This window comes from Podarcis vaucheri, assembly GCF_965113315.1.
Source record: "Podarcis vaucheri genome assembly, chromosome: Z".
NCBI classification, from domain to species: Eukaryota; Metazoa; Chordata; class Lepidosauria; order Squamata; family Lacertidae; genus Podarcis; species Podarcis vaucheri.
The window spans coordinates 13,895,142-13,917,502 of NC_138758.1; the positions used below are offsets into that span (position 1 = coordinate 13,895,142).

General features: G+C 47.0%; 2 long non-coding RNA genes across 6 annotated transcripts in view; one reads left to right on the forward strand and one right to left on the reverse strand.

Annotated features, from left to right (window-relative positions):
• The window catches only part of LOC309523485, a 98,499-nt gene that overhangs the window by 23,452 nt on the left and 52,686 nt on the right, over positions 1-22,361 (forward strand). The window contains exons 2-4 of one of the 2 annotated variants that reach the window (XR_014215392.1): positions 15,298-15,405; positions 17,075-17,158; positions 18,717-18,884. This is a non-coding gene — a long non-coding RNA (uncharacterized lncRNA). The remainder of the gene's footprint in view (positions 1-15,297; positions 15,406-17,074; positions 17,159-18,716; positions 18,885-22,361) is intronic. The other variant, XR_014215393.1, reaches the window with a different exon arrangement.
• On the reverse strand, positions 10,759-21,127 carry LOC309523471. Of its 4 annotated transcripts, none has more exons than XR_014215370.1 (4): positions 21,021-21,127; positions 20,229-20,385; positions 11,736-11,879; positions 10,759-10,970 (listed from the first exon to the last, which is right to left on the reverse strand). It is a non-coding gene; the product is annotated as an uncharacterized lncRNA (long non-coding RNA). The 4 variants fall into 4 exon arrangements; XR_014215371.1 differs by lacking the exon at positions 21,021-21,127 and having other exon boundaries at positions 10,764-10,970; positions 20,229-20,312; positions 20,375-20,448; XR_014215372.1 differs by lacking the exon at positions 21,021-21,127 and having other exon boundaries at positions 10,765-10,970; positions 20,229-20,306; positions 20,375-20,445.

Genomic DNA, 22,361 nt, shown 5'->3' on the forward strand with positions numbered 1-22,361 from the left:
ATGAATGACTTCACACAAAGCTGTTCAGTAACCTTTAAAAACATAATTATACCTGCCTTTCCAGTGTACACTATTATTTCAGTGAATGTGAAGCACACAGATCTTGCTATGCATGCCACTTGAATTGGTGGTTATCTTGAATTCTGATAAAACTCACAGTATGTCCACTATACATAGGTTTGAGCCTCAGATCAGTAGAAGATGCATAGGCACTTCATACTTTCTAGACCTTGTCCAAAGTAGACAAGGATGGGACCTTGTCTAGTCGCCTCCCAACATACATTCGTTTAAGCAGCCAAAGGAAAACCTGAAGTCCAACATGATGATCAGTTAAGGAAAATGTAAATGTAACAACTATACAGTGGTGCCCCGCAAGACGAATGCCTCGCAAGACGGAAAACCCGCTAGACGAAAGAGTTTTCCGTTTTGGAGGTGCTTCGCAAAACGAATCTCCTATGGGCTTGCTTTGCAAGACGAAAATGTCTGCGGGTTTTTTTTCCTTCCTCCCCTTTTCTAAGCCGCTAAGCCACTTATCAGCTGATCCGATAAGCTGATAAGACGCTAAAAGCCGCTAATAGCGCTAATCCTCTAATCCATCAATGGGCTTGCTTTGCAAGACGAAAAAACCGCTAGACGAAGAGAATCACAGAACGGATTCTTTTCATCTTGCGAGGCACCACTGCATTTGAAGTAAATGTAGCAGCTATAATTGAAAATACATATCTGCATTTGACACCAGTAAGTGCAGTAATGACGTACAGTAGAGCAGAAATGGGAGACCCATGTGGCTGCTGGACTTCAGCTCCTATCATCCATGGCCTTTGATAGCATTGGCTGGGGCTGATGAGAGGTGGAGCCCCACATCATCTGATGAAGCAAATGTTTCTCTACCCATGGTATATAGAGCAATGGGGATATCATCAATGCAAAGGCAAAGGAACATAAGAAGATCCCTGGTACCTCAGACCAAAGTCTGCAAAGCCCAGCATTCTTTCTTCAAGCAGGCCGATCATGCGAATCTCACATTCAGATGTGTAACTAGGGGTTGGTGAAACTGGACCCCAGTGGTGGCAGAGGCCCAGTGTGTGTGCGCACACACAAACAAAAATAACCCCACCTCTCAGACAATGGAGAGTATGTGCTGCTGCTGTCACCGTGAGAGAAGCTTCCCATCTCGCACCTTGGCACAAAGGCTTGCAAAAAAATAAATAAAACTGTCCTTCTTTCTTGCCTTGCCCTTACTCCAGATGTTTCAAGTACTCGGGTTGCATAAAGTGTGTTCTCCCTCATGGAGAGCACAGGTTGAGGGCAGGGCTGACAAGACACCTCACTGTTACTAGGCAAATGGTTTGGCCATCCTGTAAGCAGGGGCGGGCTGTTACTGGGGTAATCTAGATGTTGCCAATTAGTGATTGACAGCCCTATTTGTTAAATACAAGGCACGCAGCAACGGACGTCCTCTTTCGCTGCATGCTTCCGATCACCAGGAGGACTTGGACTGTGGAGTTATCTTCTCATTGTCTGGTTACATTTCTTTATTTCCCCCTTTTCTTTAATCCTCTCTAGTCCCTTAATTAATCTAATTCCACCCCTTTTCTTTTCCTGTTTGATTTCCCACCCCACCCCTTACTCTGCCCTTTGAGAAGATTCTCCCTGTACCTGTGAGCGCTGCCTGTGCATAATCCTCCTTGGCTTGCCTTTCCCAATAGGGAGAGAGCCCCCATTAGGGGCTTTCTTTTGCAGAAAAGTTTCCCTCATTTTGCCTGTTTGTTAATTGTGGGGCTAGTCAGGACTGTTCCCAGCTTAGCTGGAATCATTTTCGTTTATAGTATCCCCAAAGGTGACTTTATTTGGATGTGTGCAGCGCTGTTGGCCGAATTTTAATCTAGCCTTGGGCAGGAGCACCATTTTGAGCTTCCTTTAATATTGCAATGAGTCAAAGAATTTTAAGAGCAGAAGCAGTGAGGCCTACATTCAGGCCTAAGCCTGCTACAGTTAGCAGTAAATTGTTAAGTCTCTGACTCATTCTCTCTATAAGAATGTATCTGCTTGCAGGCCCAGTTGCTGCTAATGTATATCTGAGGCAGACAGGGGGCCCCAGAGGTTCCCTGTGCCTCCAAGGACTATGAGCACTCTGTATATGCTCTTGAACTATGCTGTTTCTGAACAAGTTTATTTTCTTTAAGTTTGTTTTGCCCTGATATTGGCGACTGCCATTTTAGAGACGGGCCATTGTGGCTTAGTGGCTAAAGTGTAGGACTAGGACCTGGGAGACAGGGTTCATATCCCCCTCTTAGCCATTGTTATAACAAAACAAAACAAACTGCTCCTTTTGGGCTATTCTGTAGTTCGGCCCATTTGTGATAAAAGAACTTTGGGTTTCTTGAAGGGGTGCTTCCCTCTAAAAGGGCAAGCAGGGGTACCTGGACAGGCTGTGGGCTACCTCAACTCTGCTATTTCACTGGAAACATTTATGCCTGGCCTGCCAGGTGATCCTAGGGCTTTGCCCTAGAATTCGATGGCCTGGAAGCGTTTCCGGCCTGAATAGTGTCCCCATGTGGTGCATGAAGCATTGGTTTCACCAGTTCCTTACATTGTTTAGTTTTTTTGCAGACTATGACAGGGCTTTTGCAGATGCCTCAAGAGCTTGCCTCTCCTGCAGAGGATGACTTGCGGACGCCCCAGGTGCCTTCTTCCATAAGGAAGCATCTTTGGAGGCTGCAATCCAGGAGGAGCAGGGAGCAGGGATGATGATTCAGATGTTACCTTGGACCTCTACAGGGGTCAGGGTGAGGCTGTCCTGGGTCTTTAGGGATCATCCTGGATAGCTCAGCTGGTCAGCGCATAGTGCCGGTAATGCCTAGGTTGCAGGATTGGTCCCTGTATGGGACAGCTACATGCCCCCCATTGCTCTACCTGGACACTTAGGTCCAGTATCGAGGGCCTTTTGGTGGTTCCCTCACTGTGACAGATGTAACGGGCGCCACGTTTGCAATATGCAAGCGGGAGAAAGCATCTTTGCGTGCCTGCACTGCAGTTTGCTCTGTGCGTTGCAGGGCACGGCGGTGCACGGGCTGCATTTGCATTGCATTGCGTGAGAGATTGCATTTGCATTGCACAGAGTGTGTAGTTGCATTGCACGAAGTGTGTTGCTGCATTGTACGGAAGGTGTGGTTGAATTGCACGGAGTGTGTAGTTGCATTGAACGGAGGGTGTGTGCAGTGCATGGAGTGTGTAGTTGCATTGCACGGAGGGTGTAGTTGCATTGAACAGAGGGTGTAGTTGCATTGCACAGAGTGTAGTTGCATTGCACGGAGTGCGTAGTTGCATTGCACGGAGTGTGTAGTTGCATTGTATGGAGTGTGTGTGCATTGCATGGAGTGTGTTTTTGCATTGCACGGATTGCGTAGTTGCATTGCACAGAGTGTGTGTCTGAAAAGGAAGCTGGCTCAGCAGCAGCTTTGTCGGGACTTCTTTAGGGGTTCTGGCCAGCATCGGCCCTGTACATATCATGATGGCAGCACAAGATGCCCCCTGCCCAAGCGGGGGCTGGAAGCTGGCAAGCAATAGCTCAATGCCTTTTGCCCATATTCACATTTTATTTAGGGATCCAGATGGATATCGTTGCTAAAACATACCACTTGCCTATGGAGAAGCTGTCTGCCTTGAAGGAAGTTATTTTGTAATACTTCCTCTGTAGCAAGTGATGCTTCATCAGATCCGATCTTGCTGGGTCACTTAATTAATCTTGCATGCAGAGTGGTTGCCCCACTCTGGAAGTGGTTGCATTCCATTCCCGCTAGGCCAGGCTGCCTGCGGCCTGAGGTCCCCTTACCTTCGTGTACGCTTACCAAGTGAGGTGATAGGCAGATCTCATGCGATGGTTGCAATTCCAAAATGAATGCAATAGTAGTTCGCCATGGCAGGATACCTTGAACCCGCAGAGGGATTTTCAGGTTCATGCTGGTGCTGCTGGATCTTTGCCCTTTGGTTTTTATTTCAAGGGTTGCTGGTGTGCAAAGCTATGGCCTCAAGCCCGGTGTGGTGAGGCAATCATGTGACCTAACTTTTCTTGAGTTTTCCCCATTGTAGTAGCAGTTCACATGTGGCCCTAGGAGTTCAGTGACCATCGGATCTGCTTTTGGTCTGATAACCAGGCAGTGGTGAGCGTCTTGGCAAAACAGTCCTCACGCTCCAGCAGTCTCTGCCCCTCCGCTCACGCTTTTGAGCTGCGCCGCTTAAGGTTTAATATTGTGCTTTCTGCTCTCCTGATTACGGGATCCTCTAATGATGTCACTGACACTCTATCCCATTTTCAGATGGAGCGCTTCAGATCCTGGGCTCTAGACTCCTGGGCTCAGCTACTGCCAGACTTTTCCAGACCACCTGTGGCACTTTGACAACAATTAGTTGTCAATTACAGAGAGCAGCAGCTTCCATTTCCCCTTCTGCTTTTAGCTCTTATGAGAAGGCCTGGATGGATTTCTTAGCCTTAAGCTGGCATTCCTCGGCCATTCAGAAGAACTGGCTCCCATCCTCTGAGCAGATCCTGCAGTATTTCGTCCACCTGCTGCAGATTGGATGTGCTATTAAAACTATCAGTATTCAGTCCGCTGCAATGTCTGTTATAGTAAAGCTTTAATTTGCAGAGACCCTTGTATAAAGCCTGTCGTGGAATAGGCTCCAACGTCATACGACAGTGGGCAGGAAGTCGGTCAATTTTTACCTATGCAGTATCTGCAACAAGTTATAACTTGTCTGCTGGTTAAAGATCAAGGCGAGACTCCTTTCAGTATTCCATTGCATTTTTGGTGCACTGAGGGTTGGGGAAATTGTGTTGGAGCCAGCACGGGGCTGAGAGTCTGGAGGCTTATTGCTTCAGGACTTTTCCTTATCTGCTTTGGAGCTGGTCATTAGAGTTGGGAACTCTAAAACCGACCTAGTGGGCAGGAGTGCCACCATTAGGCTTCCCCTCACAGGTGAGGAGGGCCCTTGCCCGGTTATGGATACCAGAAATATTTGGCTTTTCGTTCCCCTGGGGGCTGGCCCGCTCCTAGTGCATGGAAATACGGTAGGTTCCCGTTAGCCAGGCATCAATGTGCTTACATCGTGCACCAGTTATTACGGCCTGCGACATGCCTACCGCTGAACAGGCCTCATTCCTTCCGAATAGGGCTGCTGCAAAGGCTGCACACTGGGTGCCTGTCAGTAGACAGGACTGTGAATACGGGTCATTGGAAGTCTGACGCTGACAAGGGCTACATCAGGAAGAGTCATGAATGATGCCTGTGCTGATGCCTGTCTGTTATTTCCTTTTTTCATAGGAGCAGCTGTGCACATTTGGATTGGCGGTTGAGCCAATTATTTTATAAAATAATAAAATAAATAAATAAAAAATAAAGCATTGTAGACTGGGCTGGCAAGCGCACTGACGAGTCTGGACTGGGGTGCCATCTCGTCTTCCTGCCCATGTGAACATATACTGGGGGTCCAGATGGGGAATGCTTTGGGAGGAGCTCCTTTCGTGCGGTCGAGTGTAACCTGTGCAGGTCCTCCCGCAGTGCTAGTGGTGCAGCTGGACGAGAATGACTTGACGTCTTCTTTGAAAAAAGATTGGACAGGGTTACAGTCAAAGAGTTCAAGAGAAGCGGGTGCTGCATGTCCGGAGTTTCATTCTCTCCCGTGCTGCAGATTGTGTGTGACTACTGGATCACATACTCTCTGTGTTGACTTTGCATTCTTTGGAAGAGAGGGAACAGAAGGAACTGTGCGCCACTTCCGTCTTCTTTGTTCTGTGTTCTGTTGTTCTCTCTCGGACGGCCCACCCCCCATATGGTGCTTCCCTTGGAAAAGGGGTGTGGTTTAAGCAGCCCGGTTGCCCCACCCTTTCCCATTGTGCCCTGTCCCTTTCCCTGCAAGGGTTCAGGTGAGTGCAAAATCCCTACCATAAACGTATGCAGAAAGACAAACGTATTTTACCACCCTACTTCCCATGTTAATCACAACACTATACAACACAATACAACAAAAATACCTTTATTGGCATTTCAAGTTAAGACCTTCCAAAATGGCTTGAGATACAAAGTCTTCTTTCTGTTTCCTGTTTCCGAGAGATTTGAATTGGGAAATCCTTTCGAGTCTTCCTTAATAAGAGGCAGTGGGGTGAGGGAGGCCATGGCCATCATCCACACCATTTAATGCGCTATGAAGCCGCTTTAAACACTCATGGCTTAAACAACCCCCAAAGACTCTGGGAGCTATAGATGGAAAAGGGTGCCAAGAGTTGTTAGGGGGCCCCGTTCCCTGCCAAGAAGGGAACCCTACCTCTACCCCTACCCCCACCCCTACCCCTGACGCTAGCCCTAACGCTAACCCTTAAGCCTTAACTAGAGCTACAATTCCCAGAGTTCCCTGGCAAAAAGGGAACCCTAACCCTGCCCCCTAACTAGAGCTACAATTCCCAGAGTTCCCTGGCAAAAAGGGAACCCTAACCCTGCCCCCTAACTAGAGCTACAATTCCCAGAGTTCCCTGCCAAGGGAACCCCAACCCTACCCCTGCCCCTGACACTAACGCTAACCCCTAACCCTTAACTAGAGCTACAATTCCCAGAGTTCCCTGGCAAAAAGGGAACCCTAACCCTGCCCCCTAACTACAGCTACAATTCCCAGAGTTCCCTGGCAAAAAGGGAACCCTACCCCTACCCCCACCCCTACCCTACCCCTAATCCTAATCCTAATACTTAACCACCGTAACAAGTCTCTGTCCCCTTAACCATCTACAGTTCCCAGAATCCCTGAGGGGAAGCCATGCCTGTTTAAAGTGACTTCATAGCAGTTCAGTGGTGCACCTAATGTGGCCTAATGTTGCCTCCCTCATTTTCTTCACTCTCCCCACTGCCCCATCACTTGCAATGCAGCAGATGTCCGCCTGCAGTCGCCCTTCAAGGCTCATTCTCTCAGGTATCGCCACAGCCTTGTCCATTCCTCACTGCCAGTATTTCACGTTCACTTCTCCGATGTAAATAGGGATGTCCTGTGGTTCTCTTGATGACTTTTAAGACTGGACTTGGGGAAAACCTCACCGGCTCCAGACATCCCTGTAAGGCAAAGGCAAGCAGGTGAGTGGGATGGCCAACACCCGACAGTGTCCCCCCAGATTCCTCCTCTGTTTGGCTTCCTTTTAACAAACAAGGCTTCCAAACCAGTTTGCGCCGATCTCAGCCAGCATAGCCTCGCAACATCCACTAGCCTGAATGCAAATTCTTCCGACAACCATCCACCAGCTGCAACCTCATCAGGTCCATTGCCAGACATCAACCAGCTTCAGAGCTGAGTGTCAGTCACCTTCAAGAGGCGATCCCACCAGCAAGTAATCTTTGTACTTGCCTTCTCCTTGCTCCACAGCATCCCGGCACCGGGTGATTGCCTCCTTCCGCTTGCCAGCTTGCCGCCACGGGACAGGAGACCACCAGGGCCACAGCATCCCAGCACCGGGCAATTGCCTCCTTCTGCTTGCCAGCTTGCCACCACGGAGTGGGAGACCACCAGGGCCACAGCATCCCAGCACCGGGCAATTGCCTCCTTCCGCTTGCCAGCTTGCCGCCACGGGACAGGAGACCACCTGGGCTGAGTGCCACCGAGCTGCCCATTTCTCTCTGGTGAGGGCAACTGCCCAGGCTTGCGCCTTGGCCCACATTTATACCCGCTCAGCAGCCCAATGCTTTTGTCACATCACAATCAACCCACGGACAATGGCAGCAGCTGGGGAGGCATCACTATTACTCCCTCAGCCCTCACAATGGTGAGCGCAGCTCAGCAGCCAACACACACACACACACACACACACACACAAGTTGTGCCAATATCTGTGAAGGCCACACTGGAAACCCAAGTGGGCAAGAGGGGGACATTTTTAGGCCCAGTGGTTGCATTTCCCTCCCCACAACACTAGTCAAATGCACAGATGAACAGAGCAATGAAAGCAAACCTTATCTTTGCACAGGAAGCTGTTCAAGGAATGACATGCAAGGAGAAAGTTAGCATCTCAGGAAAAAAAACACTTTTTCATCAATCAGTTAATCATTTATTGTATTTGAGTAAAAGCCATTACAAATCCAGTTACAAAAGCACCAAACCCAATGCCCAAAACTATGGCTCCCAGATTCTTTGGGGGGGGGGAGCCAGGTGGATGCCATGTGAAATGAGCGATGTGTCAAGTGATGGCTTTGTAGTACCTCCAGGTTCAGAGGCGGCATATTTCTGCATATCAGTTCCTGAGAATCAGGAGGGCTGTTGGGGTCGGATTCTGCTTGCAGTTTTTGCACAGGCATCTGTGAGAATGGGATGCTGAACTTGGGCCACTGGCCTGATCCAGGCAGCTTTCTTAGGTTACAAAGGAAGACTTCCAAGAGAATACTTTTAATGTAGCACTCCAAGAAATGCTGCAAGTTTCAGAAAGTCAAATAATGCACTCCAAAATCAGAAATTTTGAAAGTGCATTTCAGCACTGTGTCATTTTACTTTCCCCCTGCATCTCTTATCTGAACTATGTACTTGCAGTTTCTTTGAGTATGGTTCTTCCAATATATTTTTATTTGGTAGCCATTTCTTCCTTTCTGAGGAAGGAACAAAAACATTCCAAGTTCTCTCTCTCTCTTTTTAAAATGATATTTATTGAATTTAAAAAAAAAATTTACAAAAAACCACAGCAGATACTTTCTAAGATACTTTCAAGAATGTATAATCTGCTGTTGAAATGGAACACTGAGGAAGAAACGGTAAAATCTGCAATGATAAAATGGGCACAAGATATAGGACATAATATTATGTTTGCTGACTGGGAGAAGTTGTGGACCACCGGGATTAAATTCACGGCATGTAATGCCCTAAGAGAGAATATTATGAAAATGATGTACAGGTGGTACATGACTCCAGTCAAGCTTGCAAAAATATACCATTTGCCCAATAATAAATGTTGGAAATGTAAAGAAGTTGAAGGTACTTTCTTTCCCCTTTGGTGGACGTGCCCAAGGATCAAGGCTTTCTGGGAAATGATATATAATGAATTGTATAAGGTATTTAAAAATACTTTCCCGAAGAAACCAGAGACCTTCCTCCTGGGCATAGTTGGCCAATTGGTGTTAAAGAAGGATAGAACTTTTTTCATTTATGCTACAGCAGCAGCAAGAATTCTCATCGCAAAGCATTGGAAGACACAAGACCTACCCACCTTGGAAGAATGGCAGATGCAACTAATAGACTATATGGAGATGGCGGAAATGACTGGCAGAATCCGAGATCAGGGAGAAGAGTTGGTGGAAGAAGACTGGAGGAAATTTAAAATGTATTTGCAGAAATATTGTAAAATTTTTGAATGTTGCGGACATTGAAATGAATTGCAGGGGTTTTAGCAACAAGGTAAAATGCAAGATTGGATTAATAAATAGATAGACTAATAGGATATGAATTTGCTGAACTAACTTTTAAAAGGGATACAAAAATGGGAGACGTGAGGGAGTCAGGAAAATAAGTTAACCAAAGAGGAGAAATTAAGAAAGAAGGAATTTTTGTTTTTTTATATGTGCTTTTTTCTTTTCTTTTTTTGTGTTTAATTTCTGTATTTCTGTATTCTGTAATTTTGTATCTTTTTCGTTTTTTGTATTTCTAAACTTTTTTATGGATAAAACCTAATAAAATATTACTTTAAAAAAAAAAATGAAGCAGCTGGTTGCCATGGTGAAATTATGATGACACTGTTACTCTGTAGTGGCAGTGCTGAAGTCCTAAGTCAGATTCAAGGGGGGGGATTTCCCCCCAAGGCCAAGCCTACCAGCTAACAGTGACCTGAAGTTTTCCAGTAAAACATGAAATGGTGCACATGCTACATCTTGTTCGTGTGCTTATCAGGCATGTTCAAAGTCCGTTTTGGGGGCCTAATCCAGCCCACCGGTCAGTTTAATCCGGCCCCTGTGGCAGTTTATTTCCTGGGGTGAAATCCTAAAAAAACAACCCCTCAACAAATTCAACCCCAAAAAAAGGTTAACAACTTGGGTTGGCTGTTTTGGCGGCCCTCACAGTCCTTCACTTCATCAAATCTGGCCCTCTTTGAAAAAAGATTGGACAGGGTTACAGTCAAAGAGTTCAAGAGAAGCAGAGAAGCGGGTGCTGGATGTCCGGAGTTTCATTCTCTCCCGTGCTGCAGAGTGTTTGTGACTACTGGATCACATACTCTGGGTGTTGACGTTCCATTCTTTGGAAGAGATGGAACAGAAGGAACTGTGCGCCACTTCCGTCTTCTTTGTTCTGTGTTCTGTTGTTCTCTCTCGGACGGCCCACCCCCATGGTGCTTCCGTTGGAAAAGCGGTGTGGTTTAAGCAGCCCGGTTGCCCCACCCTTTCCCATTGTGCCCTGTCCCTTTCCCTGCAAGGGTTCAGGTGAGTGCAAAATCCCTACCATAAACGTATGCAGAAAGACAAACATATTTTACCACCCTACTTCCCATGTTAATCACAACACTATACAACACAATACAACAAAAATACCTTTATTGGCATTTCAAGTTAAGACCTTCCAAAATGGCTTGAGATACAAAGTCTTCTTTCTGTTTCCTGTTTCCGAGAGATTTGAATTGGGAAATCCTTTCGATTCTTCATTAATAAGAGGCAGTGGGGTGAGGGAGGCCATGGCCATCATCCACACCATTTAATGCGCTATGAAGCCGCTTTAAACACTCATGGCTTAAACAACCCCCAAAGACTCTGGGAGCTATAGTTGGAAAAGGGTGCCAAGAGTTGTTAGGGGCCCCCGTTCCCTACCAAGAAGGGAACCCTACCTCTACCCCTATCCCCACCCCTACCCCTACCCCTGACGCTAACCCTAACTCTAGCCCTAACGCTAACCCTTAAGCCTTAACTAGAGCTACAATTCCCAGAGTTCCCTGGCAAAAAGGGAACCCTAACCCTGCCCCCTAACTACAACTACAATTCCCAGAGTTCCCTGGCAAAAAGGGAACCCCAACGCTACCCCTGCCCCTGACGCTAACCCTAACTAACCCTTAACTAGAGCTACAATTCCCAGAGTTCCCTGGCATGAAGGGAACCCTACCCCCACCCCTACCCTACCCCTCATCCTAATCCTAATACTTAACCACCGTAACAAGTCTCCGTCCCCTTAACCACCTACAGTTCCCAGAATCCCTGAGGGGAAGCCATGCCTGTTTAAAGTGACTTCATAGCAGTTCAGTGGTGCACCTAATGTGGCCTAATGTTGCCTCCCTCATTTTCTTCTCTCTCCCCACTGCCCCATCACTTGCAATGCAGCAGATGTCCATCTGCAGTCTCCCTTCAAGGCTCCTTTTCTCAGGTATGGCCACAGCCTTGTCCCTTCCATTTCTGTTTCCTGTTTCTGAGAGATTTGAATTGGGAAATCCTTTCGATTCTTCCTTAATAAGAGGCAGTGGGGTGAGGGAGGCCATGGCCACATCCACACCATTTAATGCGCTATGAAGCCGCTTTAAACACTCATGGCTTAAACAACCCCCAAAGACTCTGGGAGCTATAGTTGGAAAAGGGTGCCAAGAGTTGTTAGGGGGCCCCGTTCCCTGCCAAGAAGGGAACCCTACCTCTACCCCTAGCCCCACCCCCACCCCTGACGCTAACTCTAACCCTAACGCTAACCCCTAAGCCTTAACTAGAGCTATAATTCCCAGAGTTCCCTGGCAAAAAGGGAACCCTAACCCTGCCCCCTAACTAGAGCTACAATTCCCAGAGTTCCCTGGCAAGAAGGGAACCCTAACCCTGCCCCCTAACTAGAGCTACAATTCCCAGAGTTCCCTGCCAAGGGAACCCCAACCCTACCCCTGCCCCTGCCCCTAACCCTAACTCTAACCCTTAACTAGAGCTATAATTTCCAGAGTTCCCTGGCATGAAGGGAACCCTACCCCCACCCCCACCCCTACCCTACCCCTAATCCTAATCCTAATACTTAACCACCGTAACAAGTCTCCGTCCCCTTAACCACCTACAGTTCCCAGAATCCCTGAGGGGAAGCCATGCCTGTTTAAAGTGACTTCATAGCAGTTCAGTGGTGCACCTAATGTGGCCTAATGTTGCCTCCCTCATTTTCTTCTCTCTCCCCACTGCCCCATCACTTGCAGTGCAGCAGATGTCCGCCTGCAGTCTCCCTTCTCCTTCTCTCAGGTATGGCCACAGCCTTGTCCATTCCTCACTGCCAGTATTTCACGTTCTCTTCTCCGATGTAAATAGGGATGTCCTGTGGTTCTCTTGATGACTTTTAAGACTGGACTTGGGGAAAACCTCACCGGCTCCAGACATCCCTGTAAGGCAAAGGCAAGCAGGTGAGTGGGATGGCCAACACCCGACAGCGTTCCCCCAGATTCCTCCTCTGTTTGGCTGCCTGTTAACAAACAAGGCTTCCAAACCAGTTTGCACCCATCTCAGCCAGCGTAGCCGCGCAACATCCACTAGCCTGAATGCAAATTCTTCCGACAACCATCCACCAGCTTCAACCTCATCAGGTCCATTGCCAGACATCAACCAGCTTCAGAGCTGAGTGTCAGTCACCTTCAAGTAGCGATCCCACCAGCAAGTAATCTTTGTACTTGCCTTCTCCTTGCTCCACAGCATCCCAGCACCGGGTGATTGCCTCCTTCCGCTTGCCAGCTTGCCACCACGGGGCAGGAGACCACCACGGCCACAGCATGCCAGCACCGGGCAATTGCCTCCTTCCGCTTGCCAGCTTGCTGCCACGGGACAGGGGACCGCCTGGGCTGAGTGCCACCGAGCTGCCCATTTCTCTCTGGGGAGGGCAACTGCTGAGGCTTGCGCCTTGGCCCACATTTATTCCTGCTCAGCAGCCAAATGTTTTTGTCACATCACAATCAACCCACGGACAATGGCAGCAGCTGGGGAGGCATCACCATCACTCCCTCAGCCCTCACAATGGTGAGCGCAGCTCAGCAGCCAACACACACACACACACACACACACACACACACACACACACAAAAGTTCTGCCAATATCTGTGAAGGCCACACCGGAAACCCAAGAGGGCAGGAGGGGGACATTTTTAGGCCCAGTGGTTGCATTTCCCTCTCCACAACACTAGTCAAATGCACAGATGAACAGAGCAATGAAAGCAAGCCTTATCTTTGCACAGGAAGCTGCTCAAGGAATGGCATGCAGAGAGAAAGTTAGCATCTCAGGGAAAAAGCACTTTTTCATCAATCAGTTAATCAATCATTTATTGTATTTGACTAAAAGCCATTACAAATCCAGTTACAAAAGCACCAAACCCAATTCCCCAAACTATGGCTCCCAGATTCTTTGGGGGAAGAAGCCAGGTGAATGCCCGCAGTGCTAGTGGTGCAGCTGGACGAGAATAACTTGCCGCCTTCCAAGTTTGCGTTCCTGCATGCAGGAGGACTTGGATGAGTTGATGGCAGCTCTCCCTGGACTCAAAATAATTTAAGGCATTGGTTCAAGGTGGTCTGGAGGGGGGGGTCAGAGCACCTGTCCCCTCCAATGCGCAAAGGTATTCCTTTAAAGGAATCTAAGGATTCGCCATGCTTTTGTCGACCCCTTTCGAGGGCTAGGGCCACGCAAGGGTCCCTGGAGCATTTGGGGTGCGCTTGAGTCTGATCCTGGTTCATTGCTGCCCCACGATGTTTGCTTGTACTGACGATATGGTGGGGCCCAGTCGTCAGTGCTGCCCTGCTGATGTTAGGTGCAGATAGTCGGAACCAATGCCTAGACAAACTACCACCGAGCAGGCCAGAAAGCATGTTAATAAGGCAGTGGAAAATAAAATAAAATACAATAAATAAAATAATAATAAAAATAAAATAACAGTAGTTCTGTGATATTGCACCCTGCTACTTCCTTCAAGGCTGTTGCCCTCTTTAGGGCAGATGGGGTGCATATTTCCCCTATGGGGAACGACACCTGGCTGGATGCGGTTGCTTTGGGTTTGAAGGAAGGGTTGCATTTGTGAATGGTTTGGCGGTGAGCTTCAGTGCTCAGTTGGCGGTTAGGCATTGGTCTGGAATTGGTTGCTGGGGGGTATGGATTCGGCTGTGCCTGCCCCCCAAAATGCTGCTGCTGGTGGAGGGGTATGTATTTGGCTGTGCCTGCCCCTCCAAAATGCTGCTGCTGCTGAAGGGTTTTACCATTAAAGGAACCCAGGGGCTCCCCATGCTTTTGTCCGAAACCCCCTGGCAAGGGGCTAGGGGCACGCAAGCTCCTGGGAGCATTCTGGGGAGAGGTGAGGCATAGTTCCCAGTCCCATCTCTCTCCCCAGGTGACTTACCCTTCCTGACTTCGCGGGGGGTGCGAATGTCAGAGCTGTCCCCGTGCGGGGTCAGTTAGTGCTACCAATGCCTAAGCAACCACTCACATTGCTGTAATTTGAATAAAGTTGTGGCCAAAATTATGCCAAAAACCTTAAACAAAAATTAAGTGTCAATTGTGCTTTTCTTTGGGGGGCTGTCTTGGGGACCTTGACGCGCAAAATATAGTAGTTTGTAATGTGGCTATTGCAGTAAATAATTTTTTTTTTTCCTGGGGGGAAGCCCAACCAATACAGCTCCCTGTGAAGGGTGCAAGGGACACTGGGTATACCTCTGTCCACATATAGGGCATGAGCACAATAGCTCTCTTGTGGTCCTTTACAACTGGTATTCAGAGTGACACTGCCTCTGATACTGAAGGTAATATAGCCATCATCACTAGTAGCCACTGACGAGCAGGTAAAGTGGTAGAAGTCCAAAATGTACTTTAACACATGAGAACACTCCAATGTATTAAATTCCCTTTGCTGGTCCTGGAACACACGACACAAAAATATCAGTTTTGATCAGAGAGTGCAAGTAATCTGATGAGTCTCTTGAATGACTTCAAAGAATGTAATTTCAAAATGTTGTGATGCAGTATCAAAAGAACATGGAATGTGTGCTCCCCCACCCTTATATTTAGAACCAAACTTCATTTGCTTTTTCAATCAGCCAGCCTGACATTCCTTCTCCAGCTAAACCCAGCAGTGTGAGCATATGCCCCAGTCTCCCCCATCCACATGCACACTATTCATTCCTCTTAAAAGTCTTTTAACAAGGCCTACACTTAAATATTCTCTTTTTGGATCCAGTAGGAGCCTTCAAAGCCGATTATCTTGAAAAGGCTATATGAATCTATAGTGAAATATTTATGGTAACTTGTCACCAGCACCTTCATATTGCAATATTTCTTTTTGTTGTCCATCCTTCTTCCTCTGCTTAATGACAGTATTCCAGTAGTAGTGAAGAAGTCCATGTGCTGGTAATGATGCTCCACTATCCATGTGATTGGGATATAAGATGATTCCTGTCATTTTCCTTTCACTCAAAGATGAAGGTGGGTAAAAAGGACTGTCTACTTAAGTATTTATAGGCAGTGTTTATTTTTCCACAACAACAGTGATAACAGCCTGACACATGCCAGGAATATTATTGAAGCAAATTTGCACATTATCTAGAATGGGGAAAAATTATACTGAATAATTCATCTTGCTCTAGCCAGTGGTGTGGCACTTTGGAGTAATTATTGTGTATAATGACATCACTATCCTCTCCTTTCTACAAAGTGGGCTGTATGCAACATTGTCTACTAGTGCAAGGGATCTTGTGCTAGTGATGGGTAACTTTTGATGTTTAAATGTTGCACAACAGAGGAATCAAATACAATGGTTGCACAAGCAGAAACTTGTTGAGCAACAGATTGCACAATCTGTTGTGCAACAAAGTAATCAGCAACCTGCTTATGCATTTGTGTGTGTGCGCACACGCGCGTGCAACAATGACGTTCTACTTGTGCAAAACATTTCACTAGCAGGATCGGTTTACCGCTCTGTGACTTTAACTTAGTGCTTCATTGGATTCCACCTCTGAAATGTAACTTATGTCCTTGTTATTTGCAGTGATTTTAGCACAACCCTAGAGAAAAAAAACTTGAATAAATGGTGGGCTTTCTGTAGGGTGAAGTGTTGTCATGATTCAGTAAATAAATAAGTAACAGAAATGGCCATTTCCATTGGTCTGCTTCCACATGGGTGATCTCACTATGTAGTATGTTGGGATGCTCCTAAGTAAATTATTGTGAAGTCAAACCATTTTCTTACATTATTTCAGCACAGAGTTTGAGCAACTGCACAGGAACAAGTTCGGACTGAGTAAAGTATTTTCTGGGGAACATTTTCAGTGTAGGGCAGGGAAAAGAGTTTTTATGGACTTGGGTGAGGGCAAAGTGTTTCTTCAAAGATAATAAAAAGTGTACACTTTCATGACTGTTCACTAATATTTACAGCTTTCTCAGCTAAATGCTTCCATACCGTATTATAAAAATTTTAACTTCCGTCCTCTTTGTAGAAACAACGACATTGTCGCATATAATAACTATTGGCCAGGTGATGATGTCACATTGTAAAAAGCAAAGTGAATCGAGAGCAGGGGCAAGAAGAATGATGGTTTGAAGTAAAAACTGAGTTGAAGTAAAAAGAGAATTCCAAAGGAGGTCGCAAAATGAGGTCTGGCTATGTGACGATGTCACAGAAGGGGGAAATTAAGGTACATAAGAGTGAAGGCAAAAAGAGTGCCACTTTGAAGGAGCCGGGCAAAAGCTGCCACCAGCTGATTTACAGAGATAATTGCAATAGAGCTCAAAGCAGAGCATGATAGTGAGGTATACAGAAGGTCTTAGTTTTCCTGAACATCTCTCGGGGGCATCTTTTCTTTTCTCTGCTCCCCACTGCAACAACCATAAAAAGCTTTTTTTTAAGGTGCTGATTAGGAATATAAAGCCATAATGGAATGGTTATTATTGGACCTCTTAGCACACAATTCTTTCATAATTTCATCTCTTTTACTCAATGATGCCAAAGAGAGAGAGAGATTGAGAGAGAGAGACTTAACTCAAAGCTAAATATATGCTTTTGGGCAGCACTCGTAGCTTTGCTGAAAGCCACTTTCCCTTATTGTGAACTTGACTAAAACACAATGGTGAGTGACTGTTCTGCTTTTCTTACTAGGTCTAAATTGAGCCGCTTCTGAAATAAGCAATAAGAGAATGTCAAGTCTTAAGTGAAAGTAAGTCCCTGAAGAGTGATTTGAAGGTATAGTCTGCTATTAGAGGAAGCCAGATATTAGACATAATAGTAGAGATACCTTTTGAAAGTCTAGGAATGTCTCAATATTTGTGTGCATGTGTGTTGAAGTAGAGTTTTTGAAAGGGTTGCACATAATGGGTTGATCTCAGTGAAAAATGTGGGGGCGGGGGATGATGACACACAGGCTAGAATTACCTGGAGGCCTTTGCAGAATCTGTTTCTTGTCACATCTGCTCTTGAAATTCTCATATCTCCCAGCATTAAAAAAAAAAGTTTCATCTGGGTTTCTTCGAGTTTGCCCAGTAGAACCCCAGATCATGTTTTAATCTTTAATCAATAGTGTATCTTGCCTTCTGGGAGTGTGAATCAGATGTGCAAACTGCAAATGCAGCAAGAGCAGCTGCTGGGAGGCTTGGCTAGTTTTGGATAAGAGCAGCGAAGAAGTCTTTGCTTCCTGGGAGAAGTTATTTCTCCATTAACTGAATGTTACTCAGAGCTTTCATATGCTTGATGGTACCTTTCTGAGTAGGTCCATCCTTCCTTCCTTCTATCTCTCTCGCTCTTTCTTTGTGTGTGCATATGAGAGAGAGAGAGAGAGAGAGAGAGAGAGAGAGAGAGAGTGCACAGATGAAAGTATTTCAGAGGGAGGGGGTATTGTTTGAAGTTTCTTGATTATTTCACTCAAGCGAATGACCACATTTGCCTCTGTTTTAACTGTAGCTCCTGATATTATTTTGGTTTTTAACCAGGGCCACATTTCCTTTCAGGCAATCTTCAAACAGCCACCAAACAAACAAACAAACAAATTTGTGTACCTGTATTCATCTGTAGTTCTCAGGGTGGTTCATAGCATATAAATAAGAGATAAAAACACAAAATAAATGCCTGTACAGTAGTGGGTGGGGCCGAGGCAAAAGGGGGTGGAACTACTAACATAGATCTTAATGTGTATTGGAGGCTAATTTCTGCACATGCTTACTCACGCTTCTCTGTCCTCCATCCAGACAAGTAAGAGGCCTAAATCAGACTTCCAGGACACCTTTCAGTCAGGCAAACATACTCAGGAACATATATTCCTTTAATAATGGAATCGCTCCCACAGAACTTACAAGTGCACCTCAACAAATTTGCTTTAGGTACAGTAAGGGGGTGATTTTAGTAACAATTTTAACATACTGTGGAGGAGTCATATGTAGTGGCTGCACTGAAATGAGCACTATTGTGCGCATGCCCAACTTGTGGGCTTCCCATAGGCATCTAGGTGGCCGTTGTTGAAACAGAACACTGAACCAGGTCGGTCACTAGTCTGATCAGGCAGGGATCTTTTCTTATGTTTTGTAAATCTTCATATTATTGCTGTCAAAATGTAACCAACAATGCGCAACCCTGTTATGGAGAAGCATCATTTGAACTCTTTGGGCATCTTTTCTTCATGAGAATAGGGAAACTGTTGTTGGAACTCACTCTAAAGTGTGCATTATGTCAGTGTAAAGCAGCCTAACTGGCTTCAGTGCCAGCCCATTGCCTTACTTTGAGCCATGTCTTACCAACAATCTCTTTCCAGTAATTGTGCTTGTCCCCATAAAGTCAAAGAATTCAAGAGAAGCAGAGAAGGGGGTGCTGGATACTGACCCCCCCTTGCCGCTTCTGTTGGAAAAGGGGTGTGGTTTAAACAGCCTGGTCACCATGCCCCTTCCCATTGTCCCCTGATCCTTTCCCTGCAAGGGTTCAGGTGAGTGCAAAACGCCTTGGGGTGCAGCAAGCTTTGGGGAGGGGCTGGGGGGAGGATGCAATGCTAGGGATGCAATTCCTAGGGAAAGAAAGTGGCCACGTGTTCAGTTATGGAAAACTTAATAAATATTAGATACAAAAATAAATAAATAAAATAAATACTCAATGACCTGCCTTTCAAGTAAGTGGAAATGAAGCAGCTGGTTGCCATGGGGAAATTATGATGACACTCTGTAGTGGCAGTGCTGATTCAAGGGGGGGGATTTCCCCCCAAGGCCAAGCCTACCAGCTAACAGTGACCTGAAGTATTCCAGTAAAACATGAAATGGTGCACACGCTACATCTTGTTTGTGCGCTTATCAGGCATGTCCAAGGTCCATTTTGGGGGCCTAATCCAGGCAAACAGTCAGTTTAATCCGGCCGCTGTGGCAGTTTATTTCCTGGGGTAAAATCCTAAAAAAACAAACCCTCAACAAATTCAACCCTAAAAAAAGGTTAACAACTTGGGTTGGCTGTTTCGGCGGCCCTCACAGCCCTTCAGTTCATCAAATCTGGCCCTCTTTGAAAAAAAATTGGACAGGGTTACAGTCAAAGAGTCCAAGAGAAGCAGAGAAGCGGGTGCTGGATGTCCGGAGTTTCATCCTCTCCCGTGCTGCAGAGTGTGTGTGACTACTGGATCACATACTCTGTGTGTTCACCTTCCATTCTTTGGAAGAGAGGGAACAGAAGGAACTGTGCGCCACTTCCGTCTTCTTTGTTCTGTGTTCTGTTGTTCTCTCTCGGACGGCCCACCCCCCATATGGTGCTTCCCTTGGAAAAGGGGTGAGGTTTAAGCAGCCCGGTTGCCCCACCGTTTCCCATTGTGCCCTGTCCCTTTCCCTGCAAGAGTTCAGGTGAGTGCAAAATGCCTACTATAAACGCATGCAGAAAGACAAACGTATTTTACCACCCTACTTCCCATGTTAATCACAACACTATACAACACAATACAACAAAAATACCTTTATTGGCATTTCAAGTTAAGACCTTCCAAAATGGCTTGAGATACAAAGTCTTCTTTCTGTTTCCTGTTTCCGAGAGATTTGAATTGGGAAATCCTTTCGATTCTTCCTTAATAAGAGGCAGTGGGGTGAGGGAGGCCATGGCCACATCCACACCATTTAATGTGCTATGAAGCCGCTTTAAACACTCATGGCTTAAACAACCCCCAAAAACTCTGGGAGCTATAGTTGGAAAAGGGTGCCAAGAGTTGTTAGGGGGCCCCGTTCCCTGCAAAGAAGGGAACCCTACCTCTACCCCTACCCCTACCCCCACCCCTACCCCTGACGCTAACTCTAGCCCTAACGCTAACCCTTAAGCCTTAACTAGAGCTACAATTCCCAGAGTTCCCTGGCAAGAAGGGAACCCTAACCCTGCCCCCTAACTACAGCTACAATTCCCAGAGTTCCCTGCCAAGGGAACCCCAACCCTACCCCTGCCCCTGCCCCTGACGCTAACCCTAACTCTAACCCTTAACTAGAGCTACAATTCCCAGAGTTCCCTGGCATGAAGGGAACCCTACCCCTCCCCCACCCCTACCCTACCCCTAATCCTAATCCTAATACTTAACCACCGTAACAAGTCTCCGTCCCCTTAACCATCTACAGTTCCCAGAATCCCTGAGGGGAAGCCATGCCTGTTTAAAGTGACTTCATAGCAGTTCAGTGGTGCACCTAATGTGGCCTAATGTTGCCTCCCTCATTTTCTTCTCTCTCCCCACTGCCCCATCACTTGCAATGCAGCATGTGTCCGCCTGCAGTCTCCTTTCAAAGCTCCTTCTCTCAAGTATGGCCACAGCCTTGTCCATTCCATTTCTGTTTCCTGTTTCCAAGAGATCTGAATTGGGAAATCCTTTCGATTCATCATTAATAAGAGGCAGTGGGGTGAGGGAGGCCATGGCCACATCCACACCATTTAATGCGCTATGAAGTCGCTTTGAACACTCATGGCTTAAACAACCCCCAAAGACTCTGGGAGCTATAGTTGGAAAAGGGTGCCAAGAGTTGTTAGGGGGCCCCGTTCCCTGCCAAGAAGGGAACCCTACCTCTACCCTTACCCCCACCCTACCCCTAACACTAATGCTAACCCTAACGCTAACCCGTAAGCCTTAACTAGAGCTACAATTCCCAGAGTTCCCTGGCAAGAAGGGAACCCTAACCCTGCCCCCTAACTACAGCTACGATTCCCAGAGTTCCCTGGCAAAAAGGGAACCCTAACCCTAACCCTGCCCCCTAACTAGAGATACAATTCCCAGAGTTCCCTGGCAAGAAGGGAACCCTACCCTGCCCCCTAGCTACAGCTACAATTCCCAGAGTTCCCTGGCATGAAGGGAACCCTACCCCCACCCCCACCCCTACCCTACCCCTAATCCTAATCCTAATACTTAGCCGCCGTAACAAGTCTCCGTCCCCTTAACCATCTACGGTTCCCAGAATCCCTGAGGGGAAGCCATGCCTGTTTAAAGTGACTTCATAGCAGTTCAGTGGTGCACCTAATGTGGCCTAATGTTGCCTCCCTCATTTTCTTCTCTCTCCCCACTGCCCCATCGCTTGCAATGCAGCAGATGTCCGCCTGCAGTCGCCCTTCAAGGCTCCTCTCAGGTATGGCCACAGCCTTGTCCATTCCTCACTGCCAGTATTTCACGTTCACTTCTCCGATGTAAATAGGGATGTCCTGTGGTTCTCTTGATGACTTTTAAGACTGGACTTGGGGGAAGCCTCACCGGCTCCAGACATCCCTGTAAGGCAAAGGCAAGCAGGTGAGTGGGATGGCCAACACCCGACAGCGTCCCCCCAGATTCCTCCTCTGTTTGGCTGCCTGTTAACAAACAAGGCTTCCAAACCAGTTTGCACCCATCTCAGCCAGCGTAGCCTCGCAACATCCACTAGCCTGAATGCAAATTCTTCCGACAACCATCCACCAGCTGCAACCTCATCAGGTCCATTGCCAGACATCAGCCAGCTTCAGAGCTGAGTGTCAGTCACCTTCAAGTAGCGATCCCACCAGCAAGTAATCTTTGTACTTGCCTTCTCCTTGCTCCACAGCATCCCAGCACTGGGTGATTGCCTCCTTCCGCTTGCCAGCTTGCCACCACGGGGCAGGAGGCCACCAGGGCCACAGCATCCTAGCACCGGGCAATTGCCTCCTTCCGCTTGCCAGCTTGCTGCCACGGGACAGGAGGCCACCTGGGCTGAGTGCCACCGAGCTGTCCATTTCTCTCTGGGGAGGGCAACTGCTGAGGCTTGCGCCTTGCCCCACATTTATACCCGCTCAGCAGCCAAATGTTTTTGTCACATCACAATCAACCCTAGTCAAATGCACAGATGAACAGAGCAATGAAAGCAAGCCTTATCTTTGCACAGGAAGCTGTTCAAGGAATGACATGCAGAGAGAAAGTTAGCATCTCAGGAAAAAAGCACTTTTTCATCAATCAGTTAAT